Raw genomic sequence first — 16,811 nt, forward strand, 5'->3', positions numbered from 1 at the left:
AATGAGTTTTTAGAGCGAATCTTCACTTATAAAAAAACAAAATCCCAGATAATTCTGATACTTATGAAGCTTCTGGAGCTGTTGCTGTAGAGTGAGTATCCTCCTGGCTTGCCACAGGGGTCCCCTGGGGGTTTTAGAATTAAAGACGTTTTAAAGTTTTTTTTTTTTTTTGTTCTCCATATTCTCTACAATGTACTGTTGTTAGTTCAAAAAAGATTAAAAACAATCATAGGAAAGTCCTTGTGCTGTCATGCCAAGTTGAAAAAGTATTTACAATTAGGATGTACTTTTTGATGACAGTTACATAAAAAGGTTCTCCATATACAGAAATTCTAGCAGTGAATCAGCTGAAATGAAAAGGATGGGGGATTGTGGGTAATTTTTCCCCTGATGGGAGGCAGGAGAGCAAGGCAGGGAAGAAGTGATGGTGAATCTTTAGTGGAAAAGGATGAGCTGCTGGAATGATGGCACTCAGCCTACAGCACGCTATGCTGTGCCTGGGCAGACATCACCAATCAATCACTTCAGTGGTTTTCACTGAAGTCCAGACTCAGCCTTAGAATCTTTCTCAATTGGATAGGCCAGGGAGCTCCCAGTCACGGATCAGAGGTCTCAGGCAAGATTAAATCCATTCACACATTCTCGCCTGGGCAGGAGGCAGTGCAGCCAGAGGCCTCTTGCTGAGACAGCGGCATGCTCGCCAGTGGCCTCATAGTTGCACTGGGACTGTGGTCCAGTTGGCTGCTCCTTCCCAGAAGGGGCACCTACGGTTTTTCAACTGGTTCCCATCACTAATACCTAGCATCCCTTTTTGGAATCCCTTTTCCTGTGGACCCTCAGAATGGTTGGAACTGGGAACACTGCCCTCAGCCTGGATGCTTGGACCATGACTTGCCCAGATCGTGGCACATTCCCTTGGGCACCACACCTTGGTTGCTTCCATTGTTGGCCTGCCTCTTCAGTCTCTGACTTCTGTTCTCATGATTCCTGGCCTGCTCCTGACCCTACCCCATGGTCTCAGCTGTGATTTAACACCCTGTGTTCACTGGCACATCCTGACTATCTAACCAGGCTCTTGGCCCTGCCTGTCTCTCCTACCTGCTCTGCACTTGACTTGCTTCAGAGCTGATAGGATTCACCAAGACTCACCGCAGGATGCCCAGAATCCTTCACTGACCTTCCTTCTCTAGACCTGGTAGGTTGATTAGAAAGGATAGGAAGAAATATGTTTTATGGCTTTTACTGTTTTGGGAAACAGTAAATGATCTAGAAAAATGACATAGATATGTATGCAAAAAGTTGGCAGTCATTTAACTACCTGGACATAACCATGGCTATTGAGTTGGCAAACACCCTTCCCAGTCACCTCTCTACATCCACACCCGTTGGGATATATGTATATAAATCATCTTAAATGGGATCATGCTGTTATTCAAACTGTGTTTTTCACATATCCACATGTCATGAACTTCATAAAGGATACCATTGATGAAAAATATGGTTTCCCTCTCCTGGAATGTAAATTATATTCTACTGTATTCTTTTTTTTTTTTTTAACTTGGCATACTTGCGTATTTGCTCCTTTTGAGGCAGAAACTTCATTTATGCCCCATTTCTTTCCCATAGTAATAGAGCACCAATTTTTAGTTGAGTGTACAGCCACTACAATAAAGACAATAAATCCCAGCTTCCCCTGACTATGTGTGGTCATGTGACTGAGTTCTAGCCAGTGGGGTATGAGCAGAAGTATACACAAACTTCCACAGGACACATATGCCCACAAATTCTCTGATGCTCCTTCTTCACCTTAAGGTGAAGACTAATTCCCCTTCCCTTAAGTGTATGCTTTACCTTGTGACTTGCTTCTAATGAACAGCATATGACAGAAGTCGTTGCGTGTGACCTGCAAGATGAGGAAAGAAGAGACAGCTTCTTCCTTGCTCTATCTTGTAATAATTATGCAGGAGAAGCCAACTGCTGGTCAGGAGGACAATCAAGAAGCCCTATGGAGGGGCCCATGTGACAAGGAACTGAGGCTTCCTGCCAACAGCCACATGAGTGAGACATTTTGGAAATATATCCTGAAGCTTCAGTTGAGCTCTCAGATGCCTGCTGTCATGGTTGACATCTTAACTGCAACATCTGAATTACTGACTCATGGACACTGAGATGATAACTATTGTTTTAAGCAACTAAGTTTGGGAGGAATTTGCTATGCAGCAGTAAACTCCCAATATATACCCTTAAGAGGATGAATAGGTCTTCTCTTCCTCTTTATCCTCTCTCTGGATGGAGGGTGGATGTGTGGAGTGCCATCTTGGATCTTGCAAACGAGGGCAACATGCTGGGGACGGAAGAGCAACAACATGGATGGGGTCTGGGCCCTTGATGGTTTTGTAGAGCAGAATCAGCATAACAACTCACTTGTCTGAGAGGTAGATCGGTAGCTATAGTAATAAAGCCACAGCTTCCCAGTGTTGGGCTTCCTGGTGTGTGCAAATGGGTTCCAAGCATGTGACACCTCTGTCCCTCGACCAGTGGCCTCTGCACACAAGCAACCTTGTACTTTTATGCCACTGAGCTATAGAATTATTATTGTTTTCTCTGTGTGCCATAATGGAAATAAAATTTGGGAAGCTTTGGATCTCTGTCACAACAGCCCAATTTTATCCTAACAGAGACACTCTGCAAAGTGAGATGTCACTTAGTATTTTAACATACATTCTCCTTATAAGGCCCCTGGGAAGTCATGCCCTGAAGGAATCTGTCACATGTTGGCAGGTGAGGCTGGTGAGTGTTGCGGGTGGTCAGGCTTTTCCCAGGTCCAAGAGGCCCACTGCATTGGCAGTTGCTCACCCTGTCTGGGCAGAGGGCCAACTCTGCAAACAAAGGAATGAGCTCTCTTTGACAACCTCAGAGAATCACCTTCAAGCTGCCTTTGATTCTGGCTCTCCTCCCTCTGACCACATCCATTCCCCAAGATCCCCTTTCTTCTTGGGCTCTGCCCACCTCAGGAACAGGGGTGGTGACAGACCTGAGGTGGACACACTCCTTCTCATAAACTGTTTAATGTCATTTCTCTCTGGTGATGGTCATGGGTCATGTGTCCAGACAGAATCAGCCTCATTTGGACATAATTCTTTTTTTAAGATTTTGTTTATTTGTTTTAGAGAGTGAGGGGGTTGGGAGGGACAGAGGGAGAGGGAGAGAATTCCAAGCAGACTCTGCTTGACATGGAGCTCCATCCCAGGACTCTGAGATCATGACCTGAGCTGAAATCAAGAGTCAGATGCTTAACCAACTAAGCCACCCAGGTGCCTCAATTCAGTCAGAATTCTATTAAGAAGGAGGGGACTTGGGCTTTCCTGATTTCACCTACTCAGAACAGCAGAATCTCAATTTTAGTAACTAGGTAAGTTTCACCTGAGCCAGCTGAAGGGTCCTCCCCTATGTTTAAACTAAGGACTATATGAAGTCAACAAAAGGATCTGTTTTAGTGTGAATGACCTCATGTTGTGACACAAAAACCATATACTCGTTATGGTATTGCTTATGTAAACATAAACTGAAACCTACGTGACTATGAACATTCTCCAGTGGCATTCTGGGGTCACTGCCCAGCGGGTCCTCACTAATAACTGGTGGGAATTCTGAGCAGTGTGGCCAGGAAATGGTGCTGGTTTGGCCCTTGTGAGCTCCTCCTTGGCCAAGCCCTGCCGTTCCCTGGGCCATTTACACCCGCTATCTCTACTACTGCTCTTGGGACCGGGTCTTTTCTTGTTTCAGGGACCCTATTTTCCAATTAGTTTCAGGATCTGCTAAGGTGATTGCATAGAGTTTGCTTCAGGCAATAAAGTGAGTTTTTTCCCCCTTATCTTTTGGGGAGTTTTTTTTTATTGTGGTAAAATACATATAACACAAAAATTCACATCAATCATTTTTAGTTGTACAGTCCAGGGTATTAAGTATCCTCATAGTGTTGTATAGCCATCACCACTGTCCGTCTCCAGAAATTTTTATCCCTTCAAATTGAAACTCAGAACCCGTTCAACACTAACTCCCCATCGCCCCTTCCCCACACCCCTGGTAACTCTATTTTACTTTCTGCTTCTATGAATTGCCTATTCTAAGTACCTCATATAAGAAGAATCATACAGTATTTGTCCTTTTGTGTCTGACTGATGTCGCTCAGTATAATGACTTCCATGTTGTAGCACGTGTCAAAGATCCATTCCTTCTGATGGTTGAGGATTAAGTTTTTTAATAAACGGGTTTTCACCCAGGTTTGATGAAGAATCCCAATACATTCTGCAAAATTCCCACAGACATGTATTAAACCTGGAATTGTCTTATCTCTTTCCTGCATCTTTGTTCACTTTATTCTCTATATGGTGTCTGACATCTGATAGTGTCTGGCCAAGGTGTTTCATTTGGTTCTCTTGGATGAGAAGAGGTGCTCCCGGGTTGGAAGTCTATGCTGGGAACAGATGCCCGGTGGCATGGCACAAATGGTACACACGAAAAGCCTCTCTCTTTGGTGACAGCTCAGGAACACTGGCCGTCACATACCGCACCCATGTTCTGTAAGGCTGCTTACCATCATGTTTTGGTGTGTTCCATGTGGCTAAAGAAATATAAGTATTTCTTACTTGATGTAATCCAAATGCCATGATGTAGACTGGGTGTCAGCAACCTCTTTTGACTCCAAGGAGACGAAGGCCCAGGGAGGTGATGGTTCTTGCCTCCCCAGGAGGTCAGTGGCTTCCTTGAGACTGAATGAGGGCACTCAAGCTCAGGAATTCTATTACCTCACAGGGCATCTCGAAGGCAGCCAAGGCTTCAGCCTCCCTTTCTCTGGCATGATCCTTCCTCCTCCTGCCTTGAGGGGTTTGGATGGAGTGATAGGGTTTGGAAAGCATGGAAAAATAAGGAAGAATAAACACTGACCCTTTCCATTCATTCCTCAGCTTGTGGCAAACCCAGCTTTCTTTTGAGCTATTGTTAGGGCTGGGCCTGGTACCCTCAGGAGGCAAGGGTGGGACGGTAGCACATGGGGATGGGTCACCTCCTGGGGACTCAGGGCTAGAACCACAGGACTGGGAGTCCACTCCTGTGGACTTCCTACAGAAAGGGCCAGTAACTGCAGACGATGTGAGAATAAATGATTCATGCAGTGAATGTGACGAGAAGCAAAGGGAATTCTGTGAAAAATCTTTCCCCTGTCACCAGCACCCAGTTCCTTCCTTAGGGGCATCAGTGTTTTCTACTTTTCTATATCTTTCCTGAAAAATGTTATATATACATGTGAATACATGTATACACATATGCACACATATCAACATATGCATGGATATGTGTGCATATGTATATATACATATTCTTGTTTGCTTCCTTCCCCCCCCTCAATGAATAGTAGCATATCGTACATACGGCTCTGTGCCTTGCTCCTCCCTCATTTAATATATAATAGTGATAGCAATAAACATATATTAAGTGCTTACCAACCACTGAGGACTGTTCTGAGAATTTGATATGTACTAATTGTCTTAATTCATTTAATTCTCACAGCAACCCCATGATGTAACATTATTTTTTCAACACTGCTCATAATAAAAACCATGCAAATTAAAACAACACTGAGATACTGCTTTTCATCTATCGTGCTGTTAAAGATCAAAAAGCTTGCTAACACACCATGTGGGAAAGTGGGGAAACTGACAGTCCATAGATTGTTGGCAAACAATTTAGCAGTATCTATCAAAATTATAAAGATACCTAATTTTGAGCCTGCAATTCCACTTCTAGAAATTTTCCCAGCAGGTACACTTCATGGATGCTGAATGACTTTGACACAAATTACTCATGCAACATTGTAATAGCAAAAGTTTGGGAAAAACTTAAATGCAGATCAGTAGAGACTGGCTAAATAATTATGGTATATTAACATCTGTTCGTTGGAATATTAGGCAGTTATTTTTTAAAACGATCCAACTTTTTATGCACGGAAGTGGGATACTCTCCAAGATGGAGACTGTCTTAGTCCATTTGGGTTGTTATAACAAGATACCATAAACTGGCTAGCTTATAAACAACAGAAATCTATTTCTCACAGTTCTAGAGGCTGGAAGTTCAAGATAAAGATGCTGGAAGATACACTGTCGAGTGAGAGACTGCTTACTGGTTTATAGATGGCCATCCTTTCCCTATGTTCTCACATGGCAGAAGGGTGAGACCTCTCTGAGATCTCTTTCAGAAGGTCAGTGATTCCATTCCCTAGGGCTCCACCCTCATGATTTAATCACCTCACAAAGGCCCCCACCTCTGGATACCATTACATTGGCCATTAGGTTTCAACATACGAAGTTCGAGGGAACACAGACATGCAGTGTATAGCAGAAAGGTATAATGGTTAAGAATCCAGACTGAAGCCAAGCTCCCTTGCTTTTTATTCTGGCTCTGTTCCTTGTCAACTGTGCAAACTTGGAGTATTGCTTTACCTCTCTATACCCCTGATTTCCTCATCTGAAAAATGGGTCTTCTAATAACATCTGTAATACTCCTCACCAACCCAAAGACAAGTGAGAAATAAACGCTCATGTGTATACAACATTGGGGTTTTGTGGGTATTTGTTACACAGCATATAGTTAACTGATACAAGCACATAGTAGGTACTCAATAAATATTTCTTTTTTTTTTAAAGATTTTATTTATTTATTCACAAGAGACACAGAGAGGAAGAGACATAGGCAGAAGGAGAAGCAGGCTCCATGCAGGGAGCCCATGAGGGATTCGATCCTGGATCCCAGGATCACGCCCTGAGCGAAAGGCAGATGCTCAACCTCTGAGCCACTCAGGCATCCCTCAATAAATATTTCTTAAAAGGAAACTGAACAAGCTGTTTCTTTATAATAAGGAACTTCACAAGTTGCCTGAACAGTGGCTTCAAATAGAGTCCAAAGAGGAAGCTCAAGGTTAGTACTCAAAGTATAACAAAAGCACTGGGGTTTTATTTATCAAACAGGCTGTTTTTGGAGTCCTAAGTATGCTTGAAGCTGGGTCTTGTCCTCAGAGCTCACCATCTTGGGAAGGAAAGATTTGTAAACAAGCAATTACAAGGCAAAGCACCACTTGCTGTAACAAAGGTGTACAGAAAGAGTGCGGAGGAGGGAGCCGGCATATCAGCCCATCGTGGACTTGGTGTGACAGAGCCAGGCTAGAAGGTGGGGATGGTGCCTGGTGAGAAGGACGGGGATTTAAAGCTACAGAGGTAAGCTGGGCCCAAGGTAGGGAGGGCCTTGAGGGCCTGGGAAAGGATCTGAATGCCATTGTTAGGGTCTGAGGGAAGTGAATAGAATTTTGAGCAGAAGACTGCCATGTTCCGGTTTGTCCAGATAACTCTGGAGTTGATGTGGAAGATACAAAAGGTTCCTGCTGCGGAGCCCACATATGGGGCTGCTCTAGTTGTCCCTCCTGCTGCAGGTCAGAATTGATCTAGGGACAGTTTCTGGGGACAGAATTGATCCGGCGGCCCCACAATCCCAGGTGAGGAAAGAGGACAAGTACAGAGGTTGATAACCAGAAAAAGTCATCTGCCCCACCTCCCTGCTAGAAATTATACCAGTTAGGTAGGCATTGGGCTACAAGTAGCTGGAAACCTGGTTATAGAGGTTTAAACACACAGAGGTATCTTTTTCTCATGACAAGGAATCAGGAAGTGGTGGTTGTAACATTGCTATTTTAACTCAACAACTCTGAGATTCTTTTGGCCTTTTTCTGGTGGTTGGCACAACTCAAGATATCATGCCCACATTCAAGAGAAAATAGACACACAGAGATGGACAGAGAGGGGACAGGCCAGTAGAATCGGTCTCTTTTTATTGGGAAAGCAGAAGCTTTACTTGATGTGTACACACACATACACGTGCGCACACGCGCACGCATGCGGACCACCACCTATATTTTCTGGTCCAATCCTGGTTGCAAGGGGACAGGGACCAGAGTAGCAGGCCTGTCATGCCTGCTTGACACCAGCCACAGATTCTGTGCTTGGGGCTAGGTGCCTTTCTTTCTTTCTTTCTTTCTTTCTTTCTTTCTTTCTTTCTTTCTTTCTTTCTTCTTTCTTTCTTCTTTCTTTCCTTCTTTCTTCTTTCTTTCTTTTTCTTTTTCTTTCTTCTTTCTTTCTTCTTTATTTCTCTCTCTTTCTTTCTTTTTCTCTTTCTTTCTTTCCTTCCTTCCTTCCTTCCTTCCTTCCTTCCTTCCTTCCTTCCTTCCTTCCTTTTAAGATTTTATTTATTTGAGAGATGGGGTGGGCGGTGCAAAGGGAGAGGGAGAAGCAGACTCCTCCCTGAGCAGGGAGCCTGATATGGAGCTGGATCCCACGACCCCGAGATCATAACCTGAGTCGAAGGCAGATGTTTAACCGACTGAGTCTTCCAGGTGTCCCTAGGTCCATTTCTATTGCAAACAAACTTAATTTGTTAGCAAGGAAGAAGGAAACATGGATGTTGGTAAACAAAGGGAGAGTCTGCTAGAGGGACTCGGGCATATCCTCGAGACATAGACTGAAATGATGTGTTTTCTTTGTTTTGTTCCTTTTTTTTTTTTTTTTTCTGAAACAGACCTTCTAGCAGGTGACATGGCAAGGGTTCAGAACCCCTACCTCCTGGACTTGGTGCCATGAAGCCCTCTGTGTCCTCTGCTCCCATTCTAAGCCCTCACCTCACTGGGTCTCAGTTTGTCCTTATCACCCTTCAAAGCAGATCTAGCCCCTGTGTTGGGGGGAGTGATCAGTGCTAGGCAGGGTAGGGAGGGCTCCGTGGGTCACTGGAGGCACCATTGCTGAGATTCCTGAGGGCCTTTCCCAAGCTGAACTGGTACAGGTGCTGGAGTCTGATGTTTCAGTAGCAGAGAGGGCTCCTAGAGAGCCATGAGCTCTCTTGCTGGTTTTCCCTCATAACAAGCACATAGTACACTCAATCTGGAGTGAGGGGGACCTGGATTCTTCCAAAGTCCAACTTGGTGGCTTCATCGGTCAGGAAAGGCTGAGTCGTGCTGTGGTAACCAACAGGCTTAATTAAAGTGTAATGGCTTAAACACAAAGTTTTTATCTTGTTAATTCTAAATATCCACATGAATCCATTGGGGGCTTTATTCCATTTCTCTCCACTCTGGGATGCAGGCTGATGGAGTGGCCACCATTTTGAACTTAATGGTTGTTGGGACAGAGGGAAAGAATAGATCTGGAGGGTCTCAGCAGCATTTAATTGTCTCTCCCAACTTGGGAGAGACTCCTATAATTTCTACTGACAGTTCACTGGTGAGGACCAGTCACATGGACCCACCCAACCACAGAGGGGCCCAGAGGTGTGATGCTGTCATGTGCCTAGAAGAGGGACAGCAGGAAATGTTTAGTAAGCAGCATTCATGAGGACTACAGTAATTTTGGAAAAGTTGTCTAATTTCTTCAGGTCTCATTTATTTCATCTAAAAGTAGTGTTTCTAAGGCGAAAACTAGGTATGGTCAAAATAGCTCTTACAACCCCTTTAGCCATTGGATATTTATAGGCAAAAACAAACAAACAGGGGATCCCTGAGTGGCTCAGCAGTTTAGCGCTGCCTTCAGCCCAGGGTGTGATCCTGGAGACCCGAGATCGAGTGTCGCGTCGGGCTCCCGGCATGGAGCCTGCTTCTCTCTCTGCCTGTGTCTCTGCCTCTCTCTCTCTCTATGTCTATCATGAATAAAAAAGTAAAATCTTTTAAAACAAACAACAACAACCTCAACACATACCTCATACAAAAATTAACTAAAAAATGGATCATAGACTTAACTGGGCTTGAACACAAACTAATAAAACTTGAAAAACAGAGGATCTAGGGCTAAGCATGATCCACAAAAGGAAAAATTGATAAACTGGATCTCATTAAAATGAAAAACTCTTGCTCTTCCGAAGACCTCATTGAGAATGTCGAAGACAATTTACACAAAGCTACACATGTGGTCAAGTCGCAAAGAGCCACACACACAGATAAATACATGCATATCTGGTAAAAATCTGAGTACATTCCAAAGATCGTACCACTCTAGGTTTCCTGGGTTTGGTATCATCCTATGGTAATGTCTGACCTTCACCATGGGGCGGGCTGGGCTAAGGGTGCATGGCACCTCCCCAACATCTCTGTCCACCTTCCTGAGGATCTGTAATAACTTCAAAATAAGACTTAAAAAAGAACTCTTCAGCCACCCACAAAGAAATGTGCTTCAGAAGTCATATTATCCATAAGAATCCATGTATTTAAACACCAAAGCCATTCTTTCATCTACAAGATGCTCCCAATATGATGGCTTCTGGGATGGGGATGTCATTACTTGGAACTCCTGGCAGAGCCACCTCAGTCATTGCTACTACCATTTCTTTCTCACTGCCTCTTTGTTTTATGGCTTTCACTGGTCCATAGCTTTTTATGTGAAACCCTCGGGGCCAGGAAGTTTTTAAGGTTATTTTTGAGGAGGGTGAGAGAAGTAATATAACGCTATGGCCTTTATTATGTAGCTCCCTCCCTACCAGCAGGGCCAGGGGGGCCTCCCTTTATCAAGTGCACTTATATTAATACTCATTAATGCAATATATGAACATTCCCAGAAAGTGGGATAAACACAGACTGTAATTTTGAAGTGTCAGTCAAGGCACCAAACGAGTCTGTTCAGGTCCAAGTTAGCCCCAAACATTAATACCCGAGAGGGCACACAGGTTTGGCCGGGACTTTTGGACTTGGGACTTATAGCAGCAATTGTGGAGGGCAGGAAGAGTGTGGCTGCCCTAACTTGTGTGGAGGGCAGCCACGTGGAGCCCTTCGTGACCTGGATTGTGTCCACAGAGGCCACTGTGCTAGTGGGAAGTCCATGACCTTCTCTGGAAGGTCATGACCAGTCCTCAAGTGTCCCTTGGGGGGCTGGGATGCCCTCAGGAGTCTCTTCCTGGCCCTCAGACACAGCCTAGTCCTTACAGACTCGTGGTGCAAGTCACAGCCACGGGAGAGAGGGCACCTTGCCTGCTGCCCAGGCTGCTCACGGTCTCCTCAAGTTGGAGCTGGAGCTGGCAGGGGTCTGAGAGGGAGCCCCACCAGTGCCTTTTTACAGATGAGGGAATGGAGGCCCAGAGAGGGTGCCTGAGTTGTGGACACCCACACAGCTAGCCAGGGGACAGAGACGGGGGCATTTCAGACAGGGCCAGAGGTGCTGGAGGCAGGTTTAAAAGCTGGGACCAGACAAGCCTCCCACCCCGGCTACAGACCTCAGGGAAGAGCCCCAGACCAGCCCACCAGCAAGGGGAGCACACCCACCTCAATGACGTTTGAGGGGTGCCCCCAACCCTTTCTCCTTCCAGGCGCAGAGCAGGGGAGGGGAGCACAGAAGGTCACACCCTGGCGCCCCCCCTTAGTGACCCAGTCCCCAGGGGTGCGGGCTGGCGCTGGCAGCCCAGGCAGGGCGGCCTGGCCATGGGTGGGCCCCCGCGGCCCCGTCCCCAAGCCCCTGTGTGGGCCGCTTTGACTCCGTGCCGGAGCCGAGCCGAGGCAAACCACGCCGCACTGGACGCCGTTCAAGCTTTTACAGGCCCTCAAATTGGGGCTGGAGCCGGAGAGGAAATACTAAAATCCTGTGTACACAACTTCTGTCTGTGCGCCCGGCTCCGGGAGGATCAGGCGCTCGGGGGACACATCTGCACTGTTTAAGGGCTCCGCCGCCTTCCCGCTCCGCTGCGAAGGGCCCGCCGGCTGCCGATGGGACCCCCTACCCGCCCCCCCCCCGCCCCCCCCCCCCCCCCCCCCCGCCCCTGTGAGCACAGGATCCCGTGACCCTTCAGCCCAGGCCCTGGCCCCTCGTGCCCAGCAGAGAGCTGCTGCTTAGACGGCCTTAGAGCCTGGAATCCGGCAGGCCTGGCGGGGAGGCTGGCTCACCACTTTGCAACCCCCCGGCCAACTGGCAAGGGACTCCCTTTCTGCACCCGGAGAATGGGCGCATTAGTGGCAAGCTACCCCAGGGTTCCCGTGAAGATTAAAGAGATGATGGTGATAGGGAAATAGTCCAGAGTCTGGTACGTCATAGGTGCTCACTAAATGGTAACCATCGGGGCAGCCCGGGTGGCTCAGCGGTTTAGCGCCGCCTTCAGCCCAGGGCATGATCCTGGAGACCTGGGATCGAGTCCCACCTCAGGCTCCCTGCAAGGAGCCTGCTTCTCCCTCTGCCTCTCTCTCTCTCTGTGTGTGTGTGTGTATTTCTCATGAATAAATGAATAAAATATTAAAAATAAATAAATAAATGGTAACCATTGTTATCATATGTGTGAAGTAATAGTAATAGCACCATTATGATCCAGGCGCAAGCTAGTGCTACGTGCAGTTTAAATTGAATGGGGGAGAACTGAATGATTAGAACCCCAAGGAACTGAATGACTTACCTAAGGTTACACAGTCAGTGATGGGCTGGGTCAGGATGTGAACCTAGGCAGTCTCAGAGTCTTAGGTGCTTTGCTGCCACTCCGCACTGCTGGTCAGCTATATGTACCTACCGTGTCCTCTGCCTGGCATGGAGCTCCCCACACTTGGGCCCGGGCCCACCCTCCCAGTTTCATCCCTACCAAGTGCTCTCAAGCACCCCTCATGCAGCTGGCCAGTCCTCCCCGGGGTTCTGAACCAGTGCTCCCCCTCCCAGCCCTCAGCCCAGGCTCAGCCCTTTCTAAGGCAAAGCTCTGTCTACAGTCTGTGCCCTGTGTGTCCTAGGTCCTCCCTGGCCACCCCCTCCAGAGAAATCCACTCCCTCTCCGAGCTGCCTCAACACTATCCTCAAAGGGGTCTGAGCTCCTTCTGGCTGGGCTCCCTGCCAACAAGCAGCCCACAAAGGGCATCTGTTCTGTGGCCTGCCCTCAGCTTGAGCTGAGCTGGCTTGCACCTGCACAGTGGGTCTTCTGGACCTCTGCTCGTGCCCCCAGCCTTCTTTCCCCAAACAGCCTGGACCCTCAGGGTCCAAACTCAGGAGGTTTGACGATGTTGTAGAAATCACATAGCTTTGGCATCTGGAGCCTGGGTTTCAGTCCCAGCACTGTGGTTCCACGAAATCTTGGGCAAGTCATTTAATCTCTCCTGAGTCCCAGTTTCCCCATGGGAGTGATAGCGTCTGTCTCAGTTCCTTGATATTAAGTGGCATGAGAGGTATGAGAGGGCCTGGCACAGTGTAGGAGCAGAAGTGTTGCTTGTTTAAGTAGGAGTCATGCCAGGGTGACCTGGCCCCTCCAGGTGGTCTGGGAACTGAGCCTGATAGGATGACCTGTGACCCGGCCCCCCACTGTGAGAAGGCAGGAGTTGGTCATGGGGAGACCAGTGGCCCCTGCAGGACTCATAGCTGAGTCCTCCACAGAGGGGAGGGGGTGGTTCTGCCCTGAGTACCTCTCAGCTTTGACCTATAGGGATGATGCCCACGTACAGGTGGAAGCTGCTGCAAGTCTGTGGTGCCGTGGGTGCCATGTGGGACACCACCCCCCTACCCATAGAGGGCTAGCAGCAGAGCTGCAGTGGTGCCCTGTGGGCGCAGACTGGTGTGTGACCACACATGAGCCACCCCAAGGGCTTCCAGATGGGGCACAGTGCTGAGGGGCTGAGGATCTGTGGGATCTGTCACCTTCTGCCTACAGGCTGGTGAGACCTGAGGGTCCAGGCATCTGGACCACTTGCCTGGAAGTGGGTTGGATACTGGATGCCACATGCGTCTCCCTATAGCCCTGATTGCCGACCGCGGGCTCCCCAGGCCGAGCGCAGTCTGCGTGGCGCGGCGGTGCCCTCTGCTGGCTGTGCTGGGCTGCTGCGGGCCCCGCCAGGCCCACCGGGGCTGCTTTCTCCCGCTCCCGACTGAATCTTCCTGCGTGAACGTAACAGAACTCAGGCATGCTGGCAAGACCACTCTTTATTCATTATTGTTTCTTTAAAATCAAAGTATTTATTATTATTATTATTTGTTTCATTAAAATCAAATTAGATCTGACTCCACCCTGCCAGGACTGCAGAAAAATGCATTTGTTTGTCCTTGCTTTGGAAAATAAAAGTGGGGCTCCCCCTCCCTAGGCCTGTACAAGAAGCCAGAGCATGACATGATGTGAGACATGGGAGGAGGGTGGGGAGGTTAAAACTCTCGGTGTGTCAGGCCCCTGTGGAAGCTTCATATCGAAGCCTCAGGGAGGCTCTGTCCCTTCCCTGCCAAGGTTGGCAGCCCTGGAGGTGGGGCCCATGCTCACTCCCTCCCGGGCTCCCCCAGGCAGCCAGCCCTGCCACCTAAGGTCCTCTCCCCTACATGGGGGGTGGGCGGGTGGGGGGGCACTGATACTTCTGGCCACTGAGTTTTCCCAAACCACCTCTTTCTCCTGTTCCCCAACTCCCACCCAATCCCCTTAAATTGCTCAAGATCCTGAAAATAAAAGCAGGAAAGGTAGGCTGGATAGAGGGAGGAAAATCTATCAAGAACAAATAGCAAATGATTATGTCAGGAAAAGTGCCTGCTTCTCTAAAATCAGCTGGGTAGCAACATATACGCCTGTAGGAAAATGCTCTGTCTTTGGAGTGATCTTCATGCTGCAGCTGAAGCCAACACAATATGACTTGGACAGTGAGTAGGTTGGTTGAATCTAGTCAAAGAATACTGGGGAAGAGGGTTGGTCATGGGGAATGGAGCATGCCGACTCCTCAACTAAACCAATATAAGTTAAAAAAGCGTTTATGGAAAAGTGGGTGAACACATAAACACCTAGGGAGCCTGAGTTGCAAAGCTAACACTGTCTAAAAGAAAGAAACATGCCCCCCCGCCCCCCCGTTGTCGTCCCATGTATACAGTGGGCCTGGCAGGTCGGACTGTGGCCCTCTGGACTCTGTGGTGCCCAGATCCACAATCCTCAGTCTTGACTCTGACCCAGGAATATTCAACATCTTGGCCATAAACTGCCAGCCTGGTGTCACCATTGCCCTCAGGGTGGCGTCCTCGGCCTTCTGGAGATGGTGCATCTGCTTCTTCCAGGGCCCTTTCCTGACTTGGGGAAGTTGACGTTTAAATAAGATGAGGACATAAAATCTTTAGAAAATAATAATAAATAAAATAAATAAGATGAGGAAGCAAATGAAGTTTTTAGAATCAAACTGTCATGGTAAGCTTAGGAGTTAACTTGTGCCTAATTGCTTCTTTAAAATACTGTAATAGTTACGAGAACCTAGCCTATTAAAGACTGACTTGTTAGCCTGATACTTCCAGTTTTAGATGTGTGATAAATATAGACTTGTGATTTTAAGTTGGAAGGGGAAAGAAAATTTGACTTTATTTTTTGTGAATACTAATAGTATCTGAAAGAAAATTAGTGTTTCCCTATGTTAATGCATTTTAATTTTTCTTTCTTTTCTTTCACTACGTTAATACATTTTCTTTGTTAGGCATATAAGAATTCATTATTTGTTAGAGTCACTAGTTTGCTTTGTTAGGCAACTGCAGGACTTATAGAGGAAATGTAATATATTAAATTTATAAATGCAGTTCAGAATGTTTAGAGGAATTTAATTATGTTTACAGATGATTTCTAAAAGGAGCTTAGGATCTTCAAGTTGAGCTAATAGGTCATTAATCAAAGAAAATTGAAGGGCACTGTTCTTATCTTGCCATTTTTATAAACAGACTAACAAGATTTATAAAATGAACATAACAGCTTAAGGATAACTAGGTTATTTCTATTTTAATGAAAGGAACATTAATTTAAATCCTAAGTAACTCTAAGTAGTCCTTTCTGGACTGCCCTCCAACATAAAAAAAAATAATTCACAGTGACAGCTTTTAATACTAATAGATAACGTTTATGGAGTGCTTTACACTGTCTCATCTAATCTTCCATTCCAGATGGGAGACACTGAGGGGGCAGGAATTTGCTCAAGGCCACGCATCTAGGAAGTAGTACAAGATGATCGTGAGTTGGCCCCTTTGACTCCAGAGACTACACGATTAGCCACAGTGTCAGATGGTCTTTGGAGCCTGGGTTTCTAGGATTTGCACTGAGCTCCCTGGAGAATGGGCTCACTCTTCGTAACTTCTATCAGTGACTGCTATCTTGTCGGCACTCCCACCTGCCCAGCCACTTCAATGCTCAACAGAAATGGGGTGCCTGGATTTGAATCCCAAAGTACCATTTGTAGAACTGCCACATATTCGTGCCCTACAAACACAGAGATTCTGATACCAGCCAAGGCCTGGTGACCAGTTACAAGTATGGGAGCTTGCATATTTTCTTCCTCGTTGTGTACATTCAACGTTTTCCCTTGCTGCCTATAGAAGAACTGCGGTGATGCTTCACCTTACAGTACGGTTTCCAAGTAACAAAGTTCAGGTGGGATGAGTGAATGAATTAGAAGGGGAATTAACGCTGCCCAGAGAGGGAGGCCGTGTCGAGTGGGACTTGGTGTCTGATATCTTGTGGACAGAGTGAGCATGCCCTCATCTGTATGAGTGAGTAATGGTTGCATCCTTTATAGGTTTACCATAAAGATTAGGGATAATGTTTGCGAAGCACCCAGCACAGTACTCGGTAGAGATTTTTATGGCTGGTAGGCAGTTTCAATACTATTCTGTTTGCCTGATCTTAGAAACCACCTAAATGTCCTGGAAATTCTCACTCGTTGGTATTTCTTTTAGGTTCCTGGACCCAATTCCAACATTGTGGGGTGGGGGTCCCCTACACATAACATGAAGCAATTCCCAGACCCCAGGAATACAGCTCAATTCCAACATGACCTA

The sequence above is a fragment of the Vulpes vulpes genome, chromosome 8 (genome assembly GCF_048418805.1).
Source record: "Vulpes vulpes isolate BD-2025 chromosome 8, VulVul3, whole genome shotgun sequence".
NCBI classification, from domain to species: domain Eukaryota; kingdom Metazoa; phylum Chordata; class Mammalia; order Carnivora; family Canidae; genus Vulpes; species Vulpes vulpes.